Source organism: Lycium barbarum, chromosome 8, assembly GCF_019175385.1.
Source record: "Lycium barbarum isolate Lr01 chromosome 8, ASM1917538v2, whole genome shotgun sequence".
NCBI lineage: Eukaryota > Viridiplantae > Streptophyta > Magnoliopsida > Solanales > Solanaceae > Lycium > Lycium barbarum.
The window spans coordinates 113,912,090-113,934,582 of NC_083344.1; the positions used below are offsets into that span (position 1 = coordinate 113,912,090).

The window sequence follows — 22,493 nt, forward strand, 5'->3', positions numbered from 1 at the left end:
CTACGAATAATCTTAAGTGAATTGCGAGACAGGAAGTAAGTTGGGAGTTGAGAAATTATCTTCCAGGTATGTTAAGGCTCGTCCCTTTCTTTCAAAAGGCATGATTCCTATGATTATAATTCCATAAATGTTTTCATAGCCTCCGTATTTCCAAAAGTTATATGTTCGTGATTCCAAGGCATAACCCCTTTCCTAATAATTCATGAATGTTTCCAAAATGTTCGTATTTCCTAAACCAGAGGTTTATGACTCCCTAAGCTTTTATGACAACAACGATGGATATGTTTTATAATGACGACGATGATGTCAAGGGTGAGAATATTTCTATGATGACTATGATGAGAATGATTTCATGTTTAAAGGTTCCAAGTTTATGATTTCAATGACGATATAAGAATGTTGAACTATTTCTTGATATCTCAATTTTATTCATGGATGATAACTATTTTTTTTTTTAAGATTTCAAAGTATATGAATTGACTCCTTATGAGGTTTATGACCTTATACTATGTTTTCTCTTGATGCTATTCTTCATTGATAGTCTCACCTTATAATAATTGTTCCTTCAAGGTGAGAAAAAGCGATGATGATTATTCCATAATATAATCAGAGGTTACCGACCTTACGTCACTCCGATGTATTTATAGCTTTTATTTGGCTCTTATGCATGCTTTATATATATGTATGTATTTTCTCACACCGCGCCGCGCTATAGTCGGCCGGGCATGGCACGTAGGTATGCACACCACTGCAGTGGGCATGTTATGATATTGCCCCGGACGCGGGAGGCCTGGACGCAGGCTAATGATGATAACACCGAGCCTTAATGGTCGGGCATGATACTATATATATGACACCGAGCCTTAATGGTCGGGCATGATACTATATATATGACACCGAGCCTTAATGGCCGGGAATGGTACTATGTATATGTATAGAAATGTTTTTTTAAAGGCTAAGCATGCATGACATCCACCTTACGAGGCATTCAGATGTACAGGTTATCTCTCTTATTCCTTGTTACTTTTCATATCTATGTTATGTTGTTACTCATGCCTTACATACTCAGTACATTATTCGTACTGACGTCCCTTCTTGTGGATGCTGCGTTTCATGCCACGCAGGTGTATACAGATGAGTAGAGGATATTGCTAGAAGATGTTCCAGCTGGATTGGCGAGCTCTATTTCTTTCCGGAGTGTTGCCGAGTCAGAGTATCTATGTTATGGTATATTGATTTTTGTTAGAGACTTTGCAGACAGAGTCATATATATAGCATGTCATTATTGCAAGCGGCTCTACAAGCCGATGTATCATTATGCATTATATTACAAATTTCATATGATTACATATTTTACTTGATTTGAGAAAGACGAAAAGAATGTTTTTGGAAAGCTTTCATTATGCATTTCATTTCGTGATTTAAGAGTCCGGTGAGATTATAAATATAATGAGAACCAACGGGTTCGCTCGGCTTTAAGTAAAGGGTCGGGTGCCCATCATGCCCTATCAGGACTGGGGTGTGACAGAAGACCATGGATTCATATGGCTGGTGCAGTCCCTTCTACCCTACATCAAAGTTTGAAATTTGTCTGGAATCATCAGGAAATTGTGATCCATGGGGAAGGCAGCAATTCGATCTACCCCGAAAACTCAATTCTTGTTATTGAAAGTGTAGAAAGGCTAGATGGATTTGTCTTCCATATCAAGGAAAACATGTGCACTACTCAAGCTGAAAGGGTAAAATTTCTACGTGTGCTTATGATGGTGGCTTGGGAAATATTGAAGAATGGTTTCAAGCCTGGTCGAGGTCTTGGGGTGAACTTGGATGGAATAGTGGAACAATTCAGTTACCCGGGCAAAAGGATACTTTCGGTCTTAGATACGAACCCACCCTGGAAGAAATCTCGTTGGCCAGTCTCAAAAGAAAAAGTGATATTCCCTTGCCAAAGCCTGTTCCTCTCCTGAATCAGTCATTTTTCAAGGCATCCGTCACCCAAGCATCAGAAGAAGCCACTGAAGACAACCTCGTGGAAGGACTCAAGAATCTATTCATTGCCGAGGAGGAAGCTGAATGCAACGTGATTCTGGATGATTGCCCTGAAACTCCAACCATTTGGGATGCTGAGCCTGGAGATGTTTTAAACAATTGAACTTGTACCCCACCCCCGGTTCTCCGGGAGTCTTGGTAGACGATTTGTATTTGTATTTGATGAAACAACGCGATTCAAAATTGAGGCCTGAATCATGTTTATGCTGTTGTTGTGTTTTGCCTCTAAACTTTTGAAACCTTAAATGCCAAATCCAAACTATGCTTTTCTATCTCTTATTTCGTCTTTATTTAATTATTTTTTATTTTATTTTTCAGCAATCAAACTAGTAAATCTGCTGATACTGTGAATGTGACACGTAATGAAACAAGCGAGCCCATAGTAAATGCCGAACTAGACTCTGAAGAATATGAAGAGGACATGCAACCTGAAGAGTTAACTAAGGATTTTGAACATTTTGAGAATAAGCCAAAACCAAATTTGGATGAAACAGAAACCATAAACTTGGGAGATTCAGAAACAGTGAGGGAAACAAGAATTAGCGTCCATTTAACCCCGTCACAAAAGGAAGAATTGATCAACCTTTTGAGATAATATATAGACGTGTTCGCATGGTCTTATGATGATATGCCGGGTCTAAGCACAAACATTGTTTCGCATAAGTTTCCTATTGATCCATCTTGTCCTCCGGTGAAACAAAAGAAGAGAAACATTAAACCGGATTTGAGTTTAAAAGTCAAGGAAGAAGTTTCCAAACAATTTGATGCAAAGGTCATTCGAGCTGCAAGGTACCCCACTTGGCTAGCCAATATCGTGCCTGTACCAAAGAAGGATGGCAAAGTCAGGGTATGCGTGGATTATCGGGATCTCAACAAGGCTAGCCCGAAAGATGATTTCCTCCTCCCAAATATTCACATACTTATTGATACCTGTGCGAAGCATGAGTTGCAGTCATTCGTTGATTGCTTCGCAGGATATCACCAAATTCTAATGGATGAAGAAGAATCTGAGAAAACGACATTCATCACGCCTTGGGGAGTATACTATTATCGAGTGATGCCTTTTGGACTCAAGAACGCAGGTGCCACCTATATGAGAGCCATGACTACCATTTTTCATGACATCATTCATAAGGAGCTTGAAGTCTATGTGGACGATATCATCATCAAGTCACGGAAGAGCTCAGATCACATGACGGATTTGAAAACGTTCTTTGACAGGTTGGGGCAATACAATTTGAAACTGAATCCTGAAAAGTGTGCATTCGGTGTTCCTGCTGGGAAGCTGTTGGGTTTTATTGTGAGCAGGAGGGGCATAGAATTGGATCCTTCGAAGATAAAGGCTATTCAAGACTTGCCTGCCCCAAAGAGTCGAAAGGACGTGATGAGTTTCCTCGGTCTCCTCAACTACATTAGTCGATTCATAGCATAATTGACAGTAATATGTGAGCCAATAATCAAGTTATTGAGGAAGGATGCAGCTACCAAATGGACGGAAGATTTCCAGTGAGCCTTTGAGAGGATCAAAGAATATTTGTCTAATCCGCCTGTTTTGGTGCCTCCAGAAGCCGGAAGACCTTTGTTATTGTATTTGTCTGTGTCAGCGAATGCATTTGGATGTGTGTTGGGACAACATGATGAAACGGGAAAGAAGGAGCAAGCAATATACTATTTGAGCAAGAAGTTCACGCCTTACGAGGCTCGATATACTTTGCTGGAACGCACCTGTTGTGCTTTGACTTAGGTTGCACAAAAGTTGAGACATTAGATGTCAGCATATACTACTTATCTCATCTCAAGGATGGATCCACTCAAGTATATCTTTCAGAAGCCTATGCCTACTGGGAAGTTAACCAAATGGAAAATTTTGCTAAGTGAGTTTGATATTGTATATGCTACCCAAAAGACTGTCAAAGGGCAGGCAATAGCCGATCATCTTGCTGAAAATCCCGTAGATGAAGAATACATGCCCCTTAAGACTTATTTCCCGGATGAAGAAGTGTTGTTTGTCGGAGAAGACATCTTAGAAGAATATCCAGGGTGGAGAATGTTCTTTGACGGGGCAGCAAACTCTAAAGGAGTCGGCGTTGGAGCAGTCTTAATTTCGGAGTCAGGCTAGCATTATCCAATTTCAGCAAAGCTCAGGTTTCTGTGCACCAACAATATGGCAGAATATGAGGCTTGTATCCTTGGACTCAGAATGGCCGTTGATATGAACATACAAGAATTATTGGTTATAGGTGATTCTGACTTATTGGTTCATCAAGTACAAGGCGAATGGACCACTAAGAATGTGAAGATACTTCCGTACCTGCATTGCGTGAAAGATCTGTGTAAGAGATTTATCAAGGTGGAATTCAAACATGTCCCAAGGGCTCAAAATGAGTTCGCTAATGCTTTGGAAACCTTGTCCTCTATGATTCAGCACCCGGACAAGAACTATATAGATCCTATCAAGGTGAATGCGCACGATCAGCAAGCCTATTGTTTCTATGTAGATGAAGAGCCTGATGGAGAACCTTGGTATTATGACATTAAGAAGTATCTCAAGGCAGGAGACTTCCCAGAAGGCATAACCAGGGTTCAGAAGACAACACTTCGAAGATTAGCTAACCACTTTTTCCTAAATGGAGAAATCCTTTATAGGATGACTCCAGATTTAGGACTATTAAGATGTGTTGATGCCAAAGAAGCGGCCAAGTTGATTGAAGAAGTGCATGGCGGTACATGTGGGCCTCACATGAATGGTTTTACTCTGGCTAAGAAAATTCTACGAGCAGGCTATTTCTGGATGACTATGGAATCAGACTGCATTCGTTTTGTGCAAAAGTGCCACCAATGTCAGATTCATGGCGATTTGATTCGAGTCCCGCCAAATGAGTTAAATGTGACGAGTTCTCCGTGGCCGTTCGCAGCTTGGGGCATGGATGTCATTGGTCCTATCGAGCCAGCCGCGTCAAATGGACACAGGTTCATTTTGGTAGCCATCGACTACTTCACAAAATGAGTAGAAGTATCTTCGCACAAGTCAGTGACGAAGAAGGTGGTAGAAGATTTTGTTCTCAATAACATCATCTGTCGATTCGGAATCCCTGAGTCGATTATAACAGATAATGGAGCTAATCTTAATAGTGGTCTGATGCGTGAGATTTGCGAAACATTTAAGATTACTCACCGCAATTCCATCCCATACAGACCCCAGATGAATGGAGCAGTTGAAGCAGCCAACAAAAACATCAAGAGAATATTGCGGAAGATGATTGACAATTACATACATTGGCACGAAAAATTGCCATTGGCCTTTCTCGGTTATCGCACCACGGTTAGGACTTCAACTGGGGCAACGCCTTATCTTTTGGTCTATGGGACAGAGGCTGTGCTACGTGCAGAGGTGGAGATACCATCTTTGAGAATTATCTAAGAAATTGAGTTAAGTGATGCCAAGTGGATACAAAACCGATATGAACAGTTGATGCTCATTGATGAAAAGAGGATGAATGCAGTTTGTTATGGGCAACTTTATCAGAATAGGATGGCCAAAGCTTTCAATAAGAAGGTGTAGACACGTGATTTTTGACCCTCCCCGGGGTGTTTCACCTTCTAGTATCTAAATTTTCCTTTAAATATGGTTTGGACATTTTATTTGGTTTTATTTTTGTTTAGTAGGTCTTATTTGAATATTCAAAAATCACAAAAATAGAGTCACAGTTTAGGATATATGTTTAGTTTCATTTTATTTTTATTAGTACAAAAAGAAAAAAAATGTCCGAAAATGTGTTATCTATTTTTAGTTTAATTTCCAAGTTAAAAGTTTTAATAAATAAATATAGAGTGAGTCCATATTTTAATCTTGCTATTTTAATTTAGTAGGAATAATATTTTATGTCCTCATTGGTTAATCATATGTTATTTCACACATAGGAACAGATAAAAGAAAAAAGGGTGGGGACCACTCAATTTTAAATACCTCACCTACACACATATGCCACATGCACCCTTTATAGATATATGTTTTTTATTAAATAACAAAAAAACAAAAAACAAAAAAACAAAATTTCCTTTACATTATAAAATCCATGCATTTTTCTTCGCCCGATCTCAACAGATGAGTCGAGGTGCCATTTGATTGAGACGTCGAGGCTTTCCGGTCGTGGTCTTTTGGTCGGTCGCGGTTTCATTCGTGGGTGTAAGTTTACTCGTCGGATTATGTTCATTGTTTTCAACTATAACACCAAAGGTGCTTTCACTGATATTGAAGAAGCATATTAGCTCCATTGAAGGTCTAGTTCCTTCTCTTTTGTTTCATCCCTCATTTTATTTCTTACATGAATCTGGTGTATATTGATGGCTTTTTTTTAATGATACTTTTTGCTAATAGCATTTAGTTAGTTGCATTGATGACTACTCTTATGTTTGAACGTTCTATTCAGTAATTAGTTTGAAATTTAGTTGGTCTATATTTGATTTAAGTATCATCTTATTCAAGAATTAAAGATCATGTTTTAGTTGGTTTAATAAAAATAGGAGGATCAGTTCTTTACTTCTTATACAGTGAGTACGATTTGTTGGGTATTAGTGTTTTGTAAAAAAAAAAAAAAAAAAGCAAAAACGTTAATATTCATATGGTGTTTGTTTTGATTCTACATGTAGTTTTGTTTGTGAAAATAAATGGCATTTGTTTTGTTTAGTATCTTCATATTCGTATTTAATTCTCCAAGTTTGGTGCTTAATTAATTTAGTGATTTCCAGTGGACTTTAGCATGTTTAAAATTTTAATAGTTAGTAGCAAAATGTTGGTTTAAGGTTTGAATTTGTTTGGAATTGTGGAAGTTAACGTGAAAGTCTTTAAAGCATGATATGGTATTTATTGTTTGGCTTCCATACCTCTTATCTACATTACTTGGACATTTTTGTTTAATCACTTGAATATATTCACATTTTTGTTGACTACGAGCTGCGTGTTCTGGAATTTAATATTAGATGCATACGGTACTTTGAGCCTCAACAAATATTTAAGGCTCGAATTAGTTAGTTAATTGTGCGATGAGCGAGATGGGATGCGAATTTATTTCAAATCCCGCTGTCAAGTATAAAAGAAAAGAGCGTTAAAAGCAATTGTAAGGGAGCGAGATGGGTTGCGAATTTATTCAAAACTCGTTGTCAAAGAGTAAAAAAAATGACTAAAATAATTTTAAGTCTCGGATTTTAGAGACAAATAATTGTCTTTAACGCTAGACGAGCTTTAGGCACGTTTTAAGACGTTTGTTTCGATTAAGAATGAGGTTACGCATCTTATTTCGAGACCTTTTTTTAATAACTCAAGGATGCGGTTACGCAGCTTGGCTAAACTCGTTTTAATAATTAATCTTGCTTCGAGTAAGAATGCAGTTATGCATCTTATTTTGAGACGCTTAAAAGATCCAGAATGCGGTTACACATCCGAGTTAAAACCAATAAAAGGTTCAACAAATAAAAGTACGAGCAAATCAAGGCTCGGATACATAATTTAAAATATCCAAAATTAATTTAAGCTAAGTATAAGTGGATAAAGCGACCGTGATAGAACCACGGGACTCGGGGAATGCCTAACACCTTCTCCCCGGTCAACAGAATTCCTTACCCGGTCTTCTGTTTTCGCGGACCATAATAAAAGAGTCATTTCCTTTTGATTAGGGATTCATAAGGTGGCTTGGAATACCAAAACTCAATTCCAAGTGACGACTCTGTAAATAAAATAATCCCTTTTCAAAATTGTCACTTCAAATGGAAAAACCCTTTACTAATAAAAACCTGCGCGTTTATAGCGCGAGGGCGCAAAAAGGGCTGTGACATCTCTGGTGACTCTGCTGGGGACTACCAGATTTCGAGCTTTGTGATATTGCCTTATACTTGGCTTTTATTATCATTATTTGGGTTTATTGTGTGCTTTGTTGAGCCTAATGTGCTAACTGCCGCTCATTTACCGCTTTGATATTGTTGAACTGTATTTTAAACTGTTTTCTCTCGCGCACCCTTCTGAATCTCTGAAACACTTCACACATGGGCACATGAATGCAGTTATGCATCCTACCTTTCTGTCAAGATAAAGCTGGAGCGTCTTGGCGCCCGGTGAAGGATTTTAGTCACACATGTTAGGCGGGACTAGATAAGCAATGAAGTCGGAATAGCACTGCTATCGACAGTATTGCCCCTCCCCGGCTCGAGTTGTCCGCTCGGGTTAGCCATTCTAGACACCGTTTTCCATTAGGTTTTAAACCTAGCAGAACTGAAATGCAGACATGATTATCCTTAGTAGGATCCGCTTATATGCATCACTTGCATTTGACTAAGTGGGACTCGGCATAGGGGTCGGGTCTGTCTAGGATAGGTATCCCTTTTTCTGACTGACCTGTGCATCTCATGTGCTATTTGCAATATTATTTTTAAGGCTTGCTTGATTGATTGATCGGCTTTAGGCTAACTAGTGAAATAGAAGAGAGAGAAGCATTCATCTGAGTTTTTACACACCCATTTTCCTTAAACCTCTAATTTGTCTGGCTCTTGCTAAAAATAAGAAAAGAAGAGTTCAATCGAGATGAGTTTATTAATTAATTTATTTATTTTTATAAAAACAACTTAGCAGTCTAATCTGGACGAACTACGCACACCTGATTCCCGTCCTTCGGGGCGACGATACGTAGGCAGCCCATATCGGGTTCAGTGATCAGTATTCAAAAAATTAAAAAAAAAAGTGTTTTTATTTTGTATTAGAAAATCCGAGAAACAAAGGAGATAGTTTTATAAAAAAAAAAAAAAAAAAAGGGGGGGAGATTCTTTTTTAACGCCCTATCCAAAAGAAAAAGGAAAACGCAAAAAATTTTTACTTCGAGTAGTATTTTTAGCGGGGCTTCTTTGGAGGAAATTTTACAATCAAAATCCAAAAAGTTTTTGTAGTTTTTTTTCTCTTCCTAAATTTCAAAAAAAAAAAGAGAAGAGAAAATTCGAAACAATTTTGTTGATTACTTTTTGCCGAAACTTCCCGAACTACGCAAAGATATGATTCATGTCCTAGCATGATACGTAGGCAACCCAAGTTGGGTTCGATCGAATTATTTTCAAAAAATCCAAAAAGAGTAGTGAAAGAGCGGAGAAGAAAAAAGAGTGGAAAGAAAAAAAGATATAATCATAAAAAACAAAAAGGAAAGAGAGCGAGTGAACTGAGAGGTGTAGAATGGAAAGATACAAAGAGAGGAATGCCAAATCGAGCGAAAATTTAGATGATGTCAAAATAACATTGTTACCCTTAGAACCGTTCTAGAATTGATAATTGTGGCTACGTGCATTACACGTAGCGTGATATTATACTCATAACGTCCCCTAACTCAATCGTCTTTGATTCATGATGTGTGATTCTAGAAGGTGGTTGGTTTGTGGTTTTAAAACTGGCGACTCATCCTTACCACACAAGGTCGAAAACCAAAAAGGCAATGGCGACCAACGAGGACACTGGGATGGTTGACGCTAGCGCTCAAACACCGTTGGTTGACCAAAACTCGAGGTTAGCCGAAGAAGTGAGAATGTTAAAACAACACATGGCAAGCATGTATCGGGCTTGGATGACTGGTTAGGCACTACCTCCACCGCCACCTGGCTTCCTTGACATTTCCCCTAATATGCTAACCTCGACCCGAGCTCCACTCACTGTGCCTGGTGATCTATCTAACAGTGGGCCTTTGTTCAAAACCCCTAATGCTCAACCCTATACTCCAGAACCGACTTTAAATGTCTCTAACCCATATGGTTATAACCCTCACCTTGAGCCTCCCGTTAACAGTGAAAAATTTGATAAGACCGTGGATGATGAGGAAATGACTGGAAAGATGAAAAGCTTGGAGCAATCCATAAGATACTTGCAAGGTCAGGAAGGTCATAAGAGTGTTTCATACAAAGACTTGTGCATGTTTCCTAATGTTCACTTGCCCTCTGGTTTTAAGACTCTAAAGTTTGACAAGTATGATGGGCATGGTGATCCCGTGGCCCATTTGAAGAGGTATTGCAATTAATTGAGAGGAGCTGGAGGTAAGGACGAAATGCTTATGGCCTACTCTAGTGACAGCTTAACAGGAATAGCCTCGGATTCGTTCACTGATCAGGACGTCATTAAGGGGCATATTTGGGATGACATGGCTCAAGAGTTTGTGCGACAATTTCAGTATAATATAAACATTGCTCCAGATAAAATGTCCATGACCAAGGTGCAGAAGAAATCTACAGAAAGTTTCAAGGAATTCGCCATTAGGTGGAGAGAGCAGGCTGCTAGAGTAAAGCCTTCAATGGTAGAAGGTGAGGTTGTAGATACTTTTCTCCAAGCCCAAACTGAAGAATACTATCAACACATGCTCCCGGCACTGGGCAAACCGTTTATTGAGGTCATTAAGATAAGGGAAATGATAGAAGATGGAATCAAAACAGGATGTATCATGAGTTTTGCTGACATGAAAGTAAATGCTGAAGTAACTCAAAATGGTTCCGGAAGCCTGAGCGACATGAGGGAAAATGATGATGTTGCCATGATTATACCAGAATCGCGTCGAGGTGTAAGGGGTCGATCTCGCTCATATACCCAGCCACAACCTCAAGTCTATGCCCAAACTCTATACACTCAACCTCAACATTACTTCCCTCTACAAGACCCTCAATATTCTATGCCACCTCTCCAATACTTTTCCTGTGGTGCACAACCATATCCTTACCAACAATGGTGCGCACCAGCTCCACAAGGTTCTTACCCGACCCCACAAGCATACTGACCTCGTACTAGCTCCAACTTTCGACCTAGGTCGGAATACAAGAAAGATAGACAACAGAGAAGAGAGGCATCTGGGAAACCTCTCGGGCTATCAGTCTCAGTTCCAGAAGTTGATAAGGATGAATTGGTTAAAGGGGCCCAGAACTTGTTTGCTGAGAATAATTTGATTGAAAATGATAATGGTTCAAGTAATGCTTATGTGCAACTTAGTGGCTAAGATGGCAGCTTTGCAGTTGGGAAGTCACTCCTCTCCCCTCTAGGAAAGAATCTTGGTAGTTTGTTTTGATGTTCCTTCTGTTATCCGGGTTATTCTAGGGTTGTAATCTAGAATTTTTTTGCTTGTTTTAATGTCCACAACTCTTCTATCATTTTGTTTAATAATAATAATTAAAAAAAAGAGTTTTTGTTTTGTCATTTCCTAGTATATTTTCTTTATTTTTTCTTTTGTATAGTTCTTTTCAGGCTGGTTCTACTGACATGACATGCATGCGGATATTTTTAGCCAGATCTTGAAGGCCAGTTTAATTACACAAGAAATGCACCCAAAGGATTGAAAATGGTAAAGAAAAACATGGGAGGAAATAGTAGAGTACTAAAACTTTTTGAGAGTAAGCTGAAGTTTGGCTTGAATGAAACTAAGGCGAGCACTTTGGAACCGTGAGAATGGTACTAGTGTATAACAAAATGTTCATCCCAAGTGATTTGAAGTGGGTCAATATCAAGAGAAGTCAAAAAGCAAGTGTCCTCCGATTAACTTAAGTCATCCATTGTAAAGATATACCGTATGATTTTCACTTCTCATTCTCGAATCGCATGCTTTGTACTTGACATTTTAAAGGATTGGTATGACGAAGGCATTTCATTCTGTTATCTGAACATTGTGTCACCCTTTTCTACCCCTTTTGAGCCTTAGTTTTATTTTCTTTCATACCCCTCTTTTGGAATCAAAGTACAGTAAAAAAAAAAAGAAAAGGGAAAAGGTAAGGAGAAAGTCAAATGAAGATAAAAGAGTTGAAATAAAAAGAAAAAAAAAGAAAGGCCAAGCAAAAAAAAAAAAAAAGAGAAACACACAAGAAATGAGCTTCATGAACTACGTTCGGCCTGATTCTTGTTTCGGCAGGATACGTAGGCAACCCTACTGCAGGGTTCGGTCCAACCAAAGAAAAATTCAAAATTCCCCATTTCAATGAAACTGGGGCATAAGTTGTTTTTAATTTTTTGAGTCGGTTCCAAGAGTTGTAAGCCCCAACCCTTCTATTTTAGTGTTTTCTTTGAGCCTTCATGCGGTCATTTTCTTTCTAACCCTGTCCAAAAGCCACGTTACAACCAAAAGAAAGACCTTTAGATCAATCTTTGAGAATGACAAGTCAAACATGCTTTGAGTGGTGATTATCATACAAGGAACAATGTCATGTTACTTATGCAAGGAATGAAAATCAAAAGTGAAAAATGAGAGTCTTGTCGGTGAAAACCCTCATGGGTACCATAAGGCGACGGTGAGTGAGTGAAAGAACCGAATAAGAAATTCTTATCGGTGAAAACCCTTACGAGCACCATAAGGCGATGGTGAGTGAAAGAAAGAGCCAAATGACAGAGGCTTGTTGGTGAAAACCCTTCGTGGCATCACTAGCCGAAAGAGGTTCGATGATAGCGATGTAGTTTTTGGAATTTGGAAGTCTAAGTGTATGACACGATTTGAAGGTTAGATTGATTGAAGAGGTCAGGCCGCTTAATCCAAAATGCATGTCATGATCATTGGAGCCGGCTACCACAATCAGAAAAGTGTCATTTCTTAGTCTTTCCCCAAGAGGGACGTCTCTTATTGAATACTATTTCTTTTAATTTCTACATCACTTTTTTTCTCTTTCTTTGTTTCTTGAGTCAGTCCATGTCAAACCAAGCAAGAAGGGACATCAAAATATGCTACCAATTTCTCTAATTGCATAAAGCAAAATTTGGCCAAATCATTAAGGTGACAAGATTCAAGCAAAAGTTATATGCACAACAAGTTTGTTGACGATTGACAGACATTTGGATTCATGGTTAACTCAAAAGTTCGATGATTGTTGAAATACGAGTACTATACATTTATTTTGAGGTTTGAGGTTTGAGATGTATGAAAAAGGTTATCGAGATAGGTTGAAATCAGAGCTGCATGGGGCAAAGATCCTCAAATCCAAGGCCACAAACCAACCACCATGCTTTTAAACTCACAAATTTTCTTTGTTTGAAACAGGAATGGGTGTTATCTTCAAATCAGAGGCTTCAGAGCCCGAATATTCGAAGGGCGCATTTCCTCAAATTGCCAACACCAAAGGCAATGGCACAACATAGGTTTGAAAGCAACAAAAATTAATCAATTTTTCAATTATTTATATTATAACCCCTAGGAGACGCAATTCCTAGCTGGGGTCTTTCACATTTTGCTGTTAGGAGACGCACTTCCTAATTTGAACCTTTACTCCTAGGAGACGCACTTCCTAGTCAGAGTCTTTCAATTTTAACCCCTAAGAGACGCACTTCTTAGTTTGGGTCTTTTAGGTTTTTCTTTTAGGAGACGCACTTCCTAAATTGAACCATTACTCCTAGGAGACGCACTTCCTAGTTAGAATTTTCAGTTTTACCTCTAGGAGACGCACTTCCTAGTTAGAATTTTCAGTTTTACCTCTAGGAGACGCACTTCCTAGTTAGAGCGTTTGATTTTACTTACATCATTGAATTATCTTACAAAGAGTTTATGATTTTGCTAACACTCACAAAAATTTTCCTAGTGTAAACTGGGGCAGAAAATTTTGTTCGTGTTGTTTGTCTTTGATGATATGCAGGACCCGCCTAAAAAATGGGAGCAAGTCAGGACCCGCCTGAAGAATGGGAAGCAAGTCAGGACCCGCCTGAAGAATGGGAACAAGTCAGGACCTGCCTGAAGAATGGGAACAAGTCAGGACCCGCCTGAAAAATGGGAAGCAAGTCACGACCCTCCTGAAGAATGGGAAGAAGTCAGGACTCGCCTGAAGAATGGGAACAAGTCAGGACCCGCCTGAAGAATGGGAAGCAAGTCAGGACCCGCCTGAAGAATGGGAAGCAAGTCAGGACCCACCTGAAAAATGGGAAGCAAGTCAGGACCCGCCCTAAGAATGGGAAGCAAGTCAGGACCCGCTCGAAGAATGGGAAGCAAGTCAGGACCCGCTCGAAGAATGGGAAGCAAGTCAGGACCCGCCCGAAGAATGGGAACAAGTCAGGACCCGCCCGAAGAATGGGAAGTAAGTCAGGACCCGCCCGAAGAATGGGAACAAGTCAGGACCCGCCTGAAGAATGGGAAGCAAGTCAGGACCCGCCTGAAGAATGGGAAGCAAGTCAGGACCCGCCTGAAAAATGGGAAGCAAGTCAGGACCCGCCTGAAGAATGGGAGGAAAGTTAGGATCCGCCTGAAGAATGGAAGCAAGTCGGGACCCGCCTGAAAAATGGGAGCAAGTCAGGACTCGCCTGAAGAATGGGGTGATCAGGAACCCGCCTGGAGAATAGGGCCACCTTTCAATTTCAAGTTCAGGAACCCACCTGAATAATAGAGACATCTTTCAATTTAAAATTCAGGAGCCCGCCTGAAGAATAGGGTGTACTTTCAGTTAGAAATAGTAGGAGCCCGCCTAAATAATAGGGTCAACATTCAACTGCTTTTCAATTTCAAGATCAGGACCCCGCCTGAAGCATGGAGTTTACTTTTAAGTTCAATTCGAGATCGAAGTGTTTATCTCACACTTGGGAAAACATGAACATTCAGGTCAAGATTCAAGAGAAGCTCCATAGCTAGGATCCTGTGCTTGTATTTCTTTTTCATTTTTGTCTTTCATTTGATGTAATAATAGGACCGCGTACCGGAGCCTCGACAGGACCTCGCTCGACTATTCACCTCAATATGTTTCATCTCCCTTCTTACTTTTGAACTACACGTGACCTGATTCCTTTATAACCCTGGATATGTAGGATGCCCAAAACCAGGGCTCGGGTGCAGCATCTTCTTTCTTTCCCTTCCGTTTAGAACAACGGTAGGGTCAAACTAGTATCTTTGCCTACTTGTTTGTTTGAAAACTCTTCGTGTTCCCAATCAAACAGGCGCAGCTGTAGACACGTGATTTTTGACCCTCCCTGAGGTGTTTCACCTTCTAGTATCTAAATTTTCCTTTAAATACGGTTTGGACATTTTATTTGGTTTTATTTTTGTTTAGTAGGTCTTATTTGAATATTCGAAAACCACAAAAATAGAGTCACAGTTTAGGATATATGTTTAGTTTCATTTTATTTTTATTAGTACAAAAAGAAAAAAAATGTCCGAAAATGTGTTATCTATTTTTAGTTTAATTTCGAAGTTAAAAGTTTTAATAAATAAATATAGAGTGAGTACATATTTTAATCTTGCTATTTTAATTTAGTAGGAATAATATTTTATGTCCTCATTTGTTAATCATAGGTTATTTCACGCATAGGAACAGATAAAAGGAAAAAGGGTGGGGACCACTCAATTTTAAATACCTCACCTACACACATATGCCACATGCACCCTTTATAGATATATGTTTTTTATTAAAATAACAAAAAAACAAATTTCCTTTATATTATAAAATCCATGTGCACCATGCCAAGGCTCATGGACCTAAAAAGCCTTTTCATCATTTTTCATACCCTACATATAAAGACTATATCCTAAACCTAGAAACATACACACAAAAATCAATCAGCCGCAAGAAACCTAAACCAAGCACTTGTTCTTCTTCATGAAAAAACGTCAGCAGCTATAGAAAATAAAAGGCACAGCATCTTAATACCATAGCACCTTGGCTTCATCATCCTTACAAGATAAAGCACCCTTTCAAGATACAAACACTAAGTTCCTCACCCAGATTTTCGATGGAAAATCAGTAGCTCTCTTAGCATCATAACAACCATGTAAACCCCATTAAGAACTGTGTCATTCCATCTGCATTTTTCTTCGCCCGATCTCAACAGATGAGTCGAGGTGCCGTTTGATTGCGACGTCGAGGCTTTCCGGTCGTGGTCTTTTGGTCGGTCGCGATTTCATTCGTGGGTGTAAGTTTACTCGTCGGATTCTGTTCATTGTTTTTAACTATAACACCAAAGGTGCTTTCACAGATATTGAAGAAGCATATTAGCTCCATTGAAGGTCTAGTTCCTTCTCTTTTGTTTCATCCCTCATTTTTTATCTTACATGAATTTGGTGTATATTGATGGCTTTTTTTTTTTAATGATGCTTTTTGCTAATAGCATTTAGTTAGTTGCATGATGACTACTCTTATGTTTGAACGTTCTATTCAGTAATTAGTTTGAAATTTAGTTGGTCTATATTTGATTTAAGTATCATCTTATTCAAGAATTAAATGGATCATGTTTTAGTTGGTTTAATAAAAATAGGAGGATCAGTTCTTTACTTCTTATACCGTGAGTACAATATCCTGCCAATATTTGTTTGAGCTTGTGTAGATGATTTGTTGGGTATTAGTGTTTTGTAAAAATAAAAAAATAAAAAAGTAAAAACGTTAATATTCATATGGTGTTTGTTTTGATTCTACATGTAGTTTTGTTTGTGAAAATAAATGGCATTAGTTTTGTTTAGTATCTTCATATTCGTATTTAATTCTCCAAGTTTGGTGCTTAATTAATTTACTGATTTCCAGTGGACTTTAGCATGTTTAAAATTTTAATAGTTAGTTGCAAAATGTTGGTTTAAGGTTTGAATTTGTTTGGAATTGTGGAAGTTAACGTGAAAGTCTTTAAAGCATGATATGGTATTTATTGTTTGGCTTCCATACCTCTTATCTACATTACTTGGACATTTTTGTTTAATCACTTGAATATATTCACATTTTTGTTGACTACGAGCTGCGTGTTCCGGAATTTAATATTAGATGCATACGGTAGTTTGAGCCTCAACAAATATCTAAGGCTCGAATTAGTTAGTTAATTGTGCGATGAGCGAGTTGGGATGCGAATTTATTTCAAATCCCGTTGTCAAGTATAAAAGAAAAGAGCGTTAAAACCAATTGTAAGGGAGCGAGATGGGTTGCGAATTTATTCAAAACTCGTTGTCAAAGAGTAAAAAAAATGACTAAAATAATTTTAAGTCTCAGATTTTAGAGACAAATAATTGCCTTTAACGCTAGACGAGCTTTAGGCACGTTTTAAGACGTTTGTTTCGATTAAGAATGAGGTTACGCATCTTATTTCGAGACCTTTTTTTAATAACTCAAGGATGCGGTTACGCACCTTGGCTAAACTCGTTTTAATAATTAATCTTGTTTCGACTAAGAATGCAGTTATGCATCTTATTTTGAGACGCTTAAAAGATCCGGAATGCGGTTACGCATCCGAGTTAAAACCAATAAAAGGTTCAACAAATAAAAGTACGAGCAAATCAAGGCTCGGATACATAAAATATCCAAAATTAATTTAAGCTAAGTATAAGTGGATAAAGCGACCGTGCTAGAACCACGGGACTCGGGAAATGCCTAACACCTTCTCCCCGGTCAACAGAATTCCTTACCCGGTCTTCTATTTTCGCGGACCATAATAAAAGAGTCATTTTCTTTTGATTAGGGATTCATAAGGTGGCTTGGAACACCAAAACTCAATTCCAAGTGGCGACTCTGTAAATAAAATAATCCCTTTTCAAAACCGTCACTTCAAATGGAAAAACCCTTTAATAATAAAAACCTGCGCGTTTATAGCGCGGGGGCGCAAAAAGGGGTGTGACAGAAGGTAAGACCGAGACAATTTGAACTGGGGCAATTGGTATTGAAGCGCATATTCCCATGCCAAAATGAAGCTAAAGGAAAATTTGCACCTAATTGGCAAGGGCCTTACATGGTTCATCGAGTACTGACTGGAGGAGCACTAATTCTAGCAGAAATGGATGGCGAAGTGTGGCCGAAATCTATCAATGCAGCTGCCGTCAAAAGATACTACGTCTAGGAGTTTTTCATTTATTTTCAATATCTTGTAATGCCTTTCTATGTAATGAAGCTACGGTCCCTCGGCGGGATACGTAAGAAACCTATATCGGGTTTGGTCTTTTAAGATAGAAATTTCCAAAATTTCCACTTGTTTGTAATATGAACTACGCCTGACTTGATTCCCGCGGTGGGATACGTAGGCGGTCTACATAGGCCTCGGTCACATTATTAGAAAATCTTAAATTTTATTTTGCCTTGTATGTTTTGAATTACGCTTGACCTGATTCCCTTAGTGGGATACATAGGCAGCCTATATAAGGCTCGGTTTCGTCATATAAAAGTTCAACATCCTCTTGTGCCAGAAACTGGGACAATTTTAAGGGTATCATTGCAAGACGACATCGAGAGACATGAAAGAGTATATGGTCAACAGAGTCATCAGACAAAGGAAAGAATTCGGAGAAAGGGCATTCGCTTTGTTTCACAATGTGTCACAGTTCCAAGTTCAGCAGAAATTATTTATCACTATATACATATTTACCATAATTTATGCATATTTCCTTTTGAAATAATATTTTCAATCAAATAGTTTTGTTAATTGGCCAAGACTTAGAAATAGGTGGAGGTTACAAGTCTAGACCAAATTGGAAGCATGAAGCATCAGGACCCGGATCTTCAAAGTCAACGCGAATCAACCTCCCCCGAAACTTACAAATTTTCTTTGAGTGCAGGTTTTCAAATTGCGGAAGCTGAAATATATAATGTTTACAGCCTTGCAAGGACTACGCGTCGAACGGTTTGAGTTTCCTTATAATATTTAAGAGAAATTATACCTTTCAAATGTCGATAATTCTCGGAATTTATGATAAATTAATGTTTAAGTCTTACAAATGATTTTTCAAATGTATCGACACACAGATATTTTCTACTGCTTTCAAATGCTTCGCATAAATGCTTTCAAATGCACTGCACATACACTATTGCTTTCAAATGCCCTGCATAAATGTTTTCAAACGCACTGCACACGCATTGCACTACTACTTTCAAATGCCCTACAAGCGCACTGCATAAATGCTTCCGAACGCACCGCACATAAATTGCACTACTGTTTTTAAATGCACTGCACAAGCATAGCACTATCGCTTTCAGATGCTATACGTGAATACTTTCAAATGCACCGAAAATGCATTGCACCACTGCCTTAAAATGCTCTGCATAAATGCTTTCAAATACACCGCACGCATATTGCAATACAGCTTTCAAATGCATCGCACATACATTGCATGGATGCCTTCAAAATGCTTTGCACCGCATACGCATTGCACAAATGCCTTCATCTGCTTCGCATAAACGCTTGCATACGCACATGCACCACACAAATGCTTTAAAATTCACTGCACAAATGCTTTGCACCATGAATCATGTTGGTTTGAAAAACCTTATTTTCATCAATCATTGGGTTTTAAAGGAAAACCTCATTATGCCGGCTTAGAAAGCCTCATTTTCATAAATCATTCGGTTTAAATAACCTCATCTTCATATCTGATTTAAGGCCTCATTTTCATTAACCATCGCCAAAGGCATCATTCTCATGAATCATCGGCCTAAAACCTCATTTGCATTAGCCTCAGCTAAGGCTATTTTACATCGCTTTACTCCAATATTTATTTGCTAACTATTTTATCTAGTTTAAGTTTCACAGGATCTTTAACGCAACGTGGAACTATTTCTTCGGCAGCGAACTGGGGCAATTTGTTGGGAAGGATAATCAGACTTCCCGACTAGGGTCAAGGATCTACCTCGAACACTCGTCTCCAACCCCAAATATTTCGCTTACATTCAATAACCGATCATCGAGTTCATATATTCATATTTCAAAATTCTCAAGTTCGATCATAATACTCAGTGTCATCATAATTCGACATTGGGACAATATCTTTAAAGATTCGCACCAATCGGGACTTGAATTCATAGGTGTCGTAGTTATCTCCGAACTACACACGGCCTGATTCTCGTGCAACCCGAGATATGTAGGCAACTCGGATACCGGAGTTCGGCCATAATCCTCTCAAATTTTCTTTACCCTTAGTCCCCCAAAATGTTTTAGTTGGGACAAAATAGGCTACTGAGTCAACGTCTTTGCCCGAAAATTCTTTCATCATTACCGGTCAAAGAGGGACAAGTTGTTGACACCCAATTTTGTCCCGCCTTTCTTCCCAAAACAGTTATTCGCGTTTCTAATATTTTTGATAATTTAAGAACGATTATTTATATTTTATTACAATTTAGCTTTCATTAATGTCGTCGTTTCCATTATCCAACTACAGTCATCGGTTATTATCGCTATTATTACCGCCATCATTATTATTGTCATTATTATTATTATTATTATTATTATTATTATTATTATTATTATTATTATTATTATTATTATTATTATTATTATTACGACTGTTATTATTATTATTAGTATCATTTTCATCATATTACCCTCGCTTAATACTATGATCGTCATGATCATTTTTCAGCTTTCCTATAAAAGCATCTTACGCGAAAACGCATCACATTTATTTTACTACTTATTTTCATACTTTATAAATGTTATCGCACGACTATTACGATATCGCGTAATCTTATCTGAGTACTAATAAATATGTTTAGCACGCGGTAACATATGATTAACTAAAGAATGCAGACCAGCCCATTAATGTTTGTCGGACCAGCCCATTACTAGTCAGCCCATCTAATTACTCCAAAATATTCAACAACCCGACCCAGTCCATATTCTTTCAGCAGCCCACTACCCGCTAACCTACTGACCCTGCCCACGAAAACAATTATACTCGGTTTCCCTAACCTAATCTCTTCCAGCCGCGCCTCTCTTGTCTCTTCTTCCTCTCTCTCTTCAACGATGCAAACAGTAGATTCACAGAGCTCTTTCATGAATACAGGCCATGCATGCCATTTTGGGGAAGGGAATTAATGATTCCGTCCTTCCCCATCCGGATTCAACCTTTGAAGAGAGGGTAAGTTTGTTTTCTTCCCCCTCTTTTCTGCTTTTCATCTGAAAACCCTTAATGGGTTTTGTCTCATTCTCCTTTTTTTCTGATCCGATGACATAGCAAGGCATTTTAACGTTTTGATTTGAATGGAATTGGACTGAAAATCCCGCCCAAATTTTTGAACCCCAGCAAAACCCTAGATGCTTTCCTATAAATAATCGTTTCTTTAGTCATTTGAGAGAGTTCTTTTTTTAGCCGCCTCAATCCCCCCTAAAAATATTAACTCACTTCTTCTTGATATTCGAAGTACCGAATCGTTTCTTTTATTCTCATTTTCGCTCCTGTTACTGTTTCGAATCCAAGTGCATGCAAACTCGGAGGTTGTAGCTATTTCGAGTGTATATCGGAGACCCCGCACCCACTTCGCTGCACCCGAAGAAGGGGATTGCGAGGAGTCTCAAATGAGACTCGATTTCGCCGCGAGATCAAACGATTTCATTGCTCCATTCCGTGTTCCTAGTTCACCGAATTCGGCTGAAATAAATCCAGTGACGATCAGGATTAACTTCTCTATTCGAACTTCTCTTTCTCCCCTCGGAAAATGACCAAGCCGATGCAATATAAGGAGGAAAAAAAATGAGAAAGACTGCTGCGTTCTTTTAGCATATCTTATATTTGCTTAATTTAATTATGTTTGTAGGTGATTATTTTAGCTACTTTAGAATAATTAATCTAGTGGGGTTAATTGGGACGTTAGTTTATATAATAATGGAAATCTTTCTTTTTAGTTCATTTCGCGAAATATTTTAGTATATATTTAAAAGGGAAAAACGGACGTTAGCTTATATAATAATGGAAATCTTTCTTTTTTTAGTTCATTTCGCGAAATGTTTTAGTATATCTATAAAAAGGAAAAACGGACGGTAGTTTGATATAATAACGGAAATGTTTTAATTCATTTTACGAAGTATTTTAGTATATCTTTGAAAGAAAAATGGGCATTATTTCTATATAATAATGGAAGTATTTTAATGCATCTTTTTGAAAGAAAAAATAAGTTTTCAATGTTTTCGAAGCCTTCATTCTCGCCAAGTGCCTAAATTAGCCAAGAAAGGTCTATTTATAAAGTTATTTTTTTTCAAATTTGCACTAGCCATTTATCTATCTTATTTGGTCATTCAATATATTTTTTTTAAGTTGTTAAAATCAATTAATACCTAGCCATTGAGTTATTTTAAATATTTATAAAACGTTGCACAATCTCACATTTTCGTTAGTTTACTTACAACTAAAGTCTTTTATGCAAATTATTATCTTTCTACAGGTCTCATTTTAAATAGCATTATTACATTTCCATTTATAACCTTAGCAACACTTACAAGCTATTTTCTTAAATATTTAAAATGTTATATTTGCATTTTTAGGCCTTAATTAATTAACCTAAGTTTGTACGGTAACCGTGTTTAACGGATCTTAATGGATGCCTAAGACCTTCCCATTAGGATGTCTAGAACCCTTACCTAGAATCACACTAATTAAGTAGACCATTAACGGAGGTTTAGTTTAGCTTTACCTTAGTTAATAAATTAGGTGTCCTAATTCACCGTTAAAATAATTAGGTGGCGACTCCTTAAAATAAACAAATAGGAATCACCAATATGTTGTACTCCGATTTGACCCGTTTAAAAAGGG

At 38.1% G+C, this 22,493-nt stretch overlaps 1 pseudogene; it reads left to right on the forward strand.

Annotated features, from left to right (window-relative positions):
* Nucleotides 1–1,544: 1,544 nt before the first annotated feature.
* LOC132608161 (uncharacterized) lies at nucleotides 1,545–11,054 on the forward strand (annotated as a pseudogene).
* Nucleotides 11,055–22,493: the final 11,439 nt, after the last annotated feature.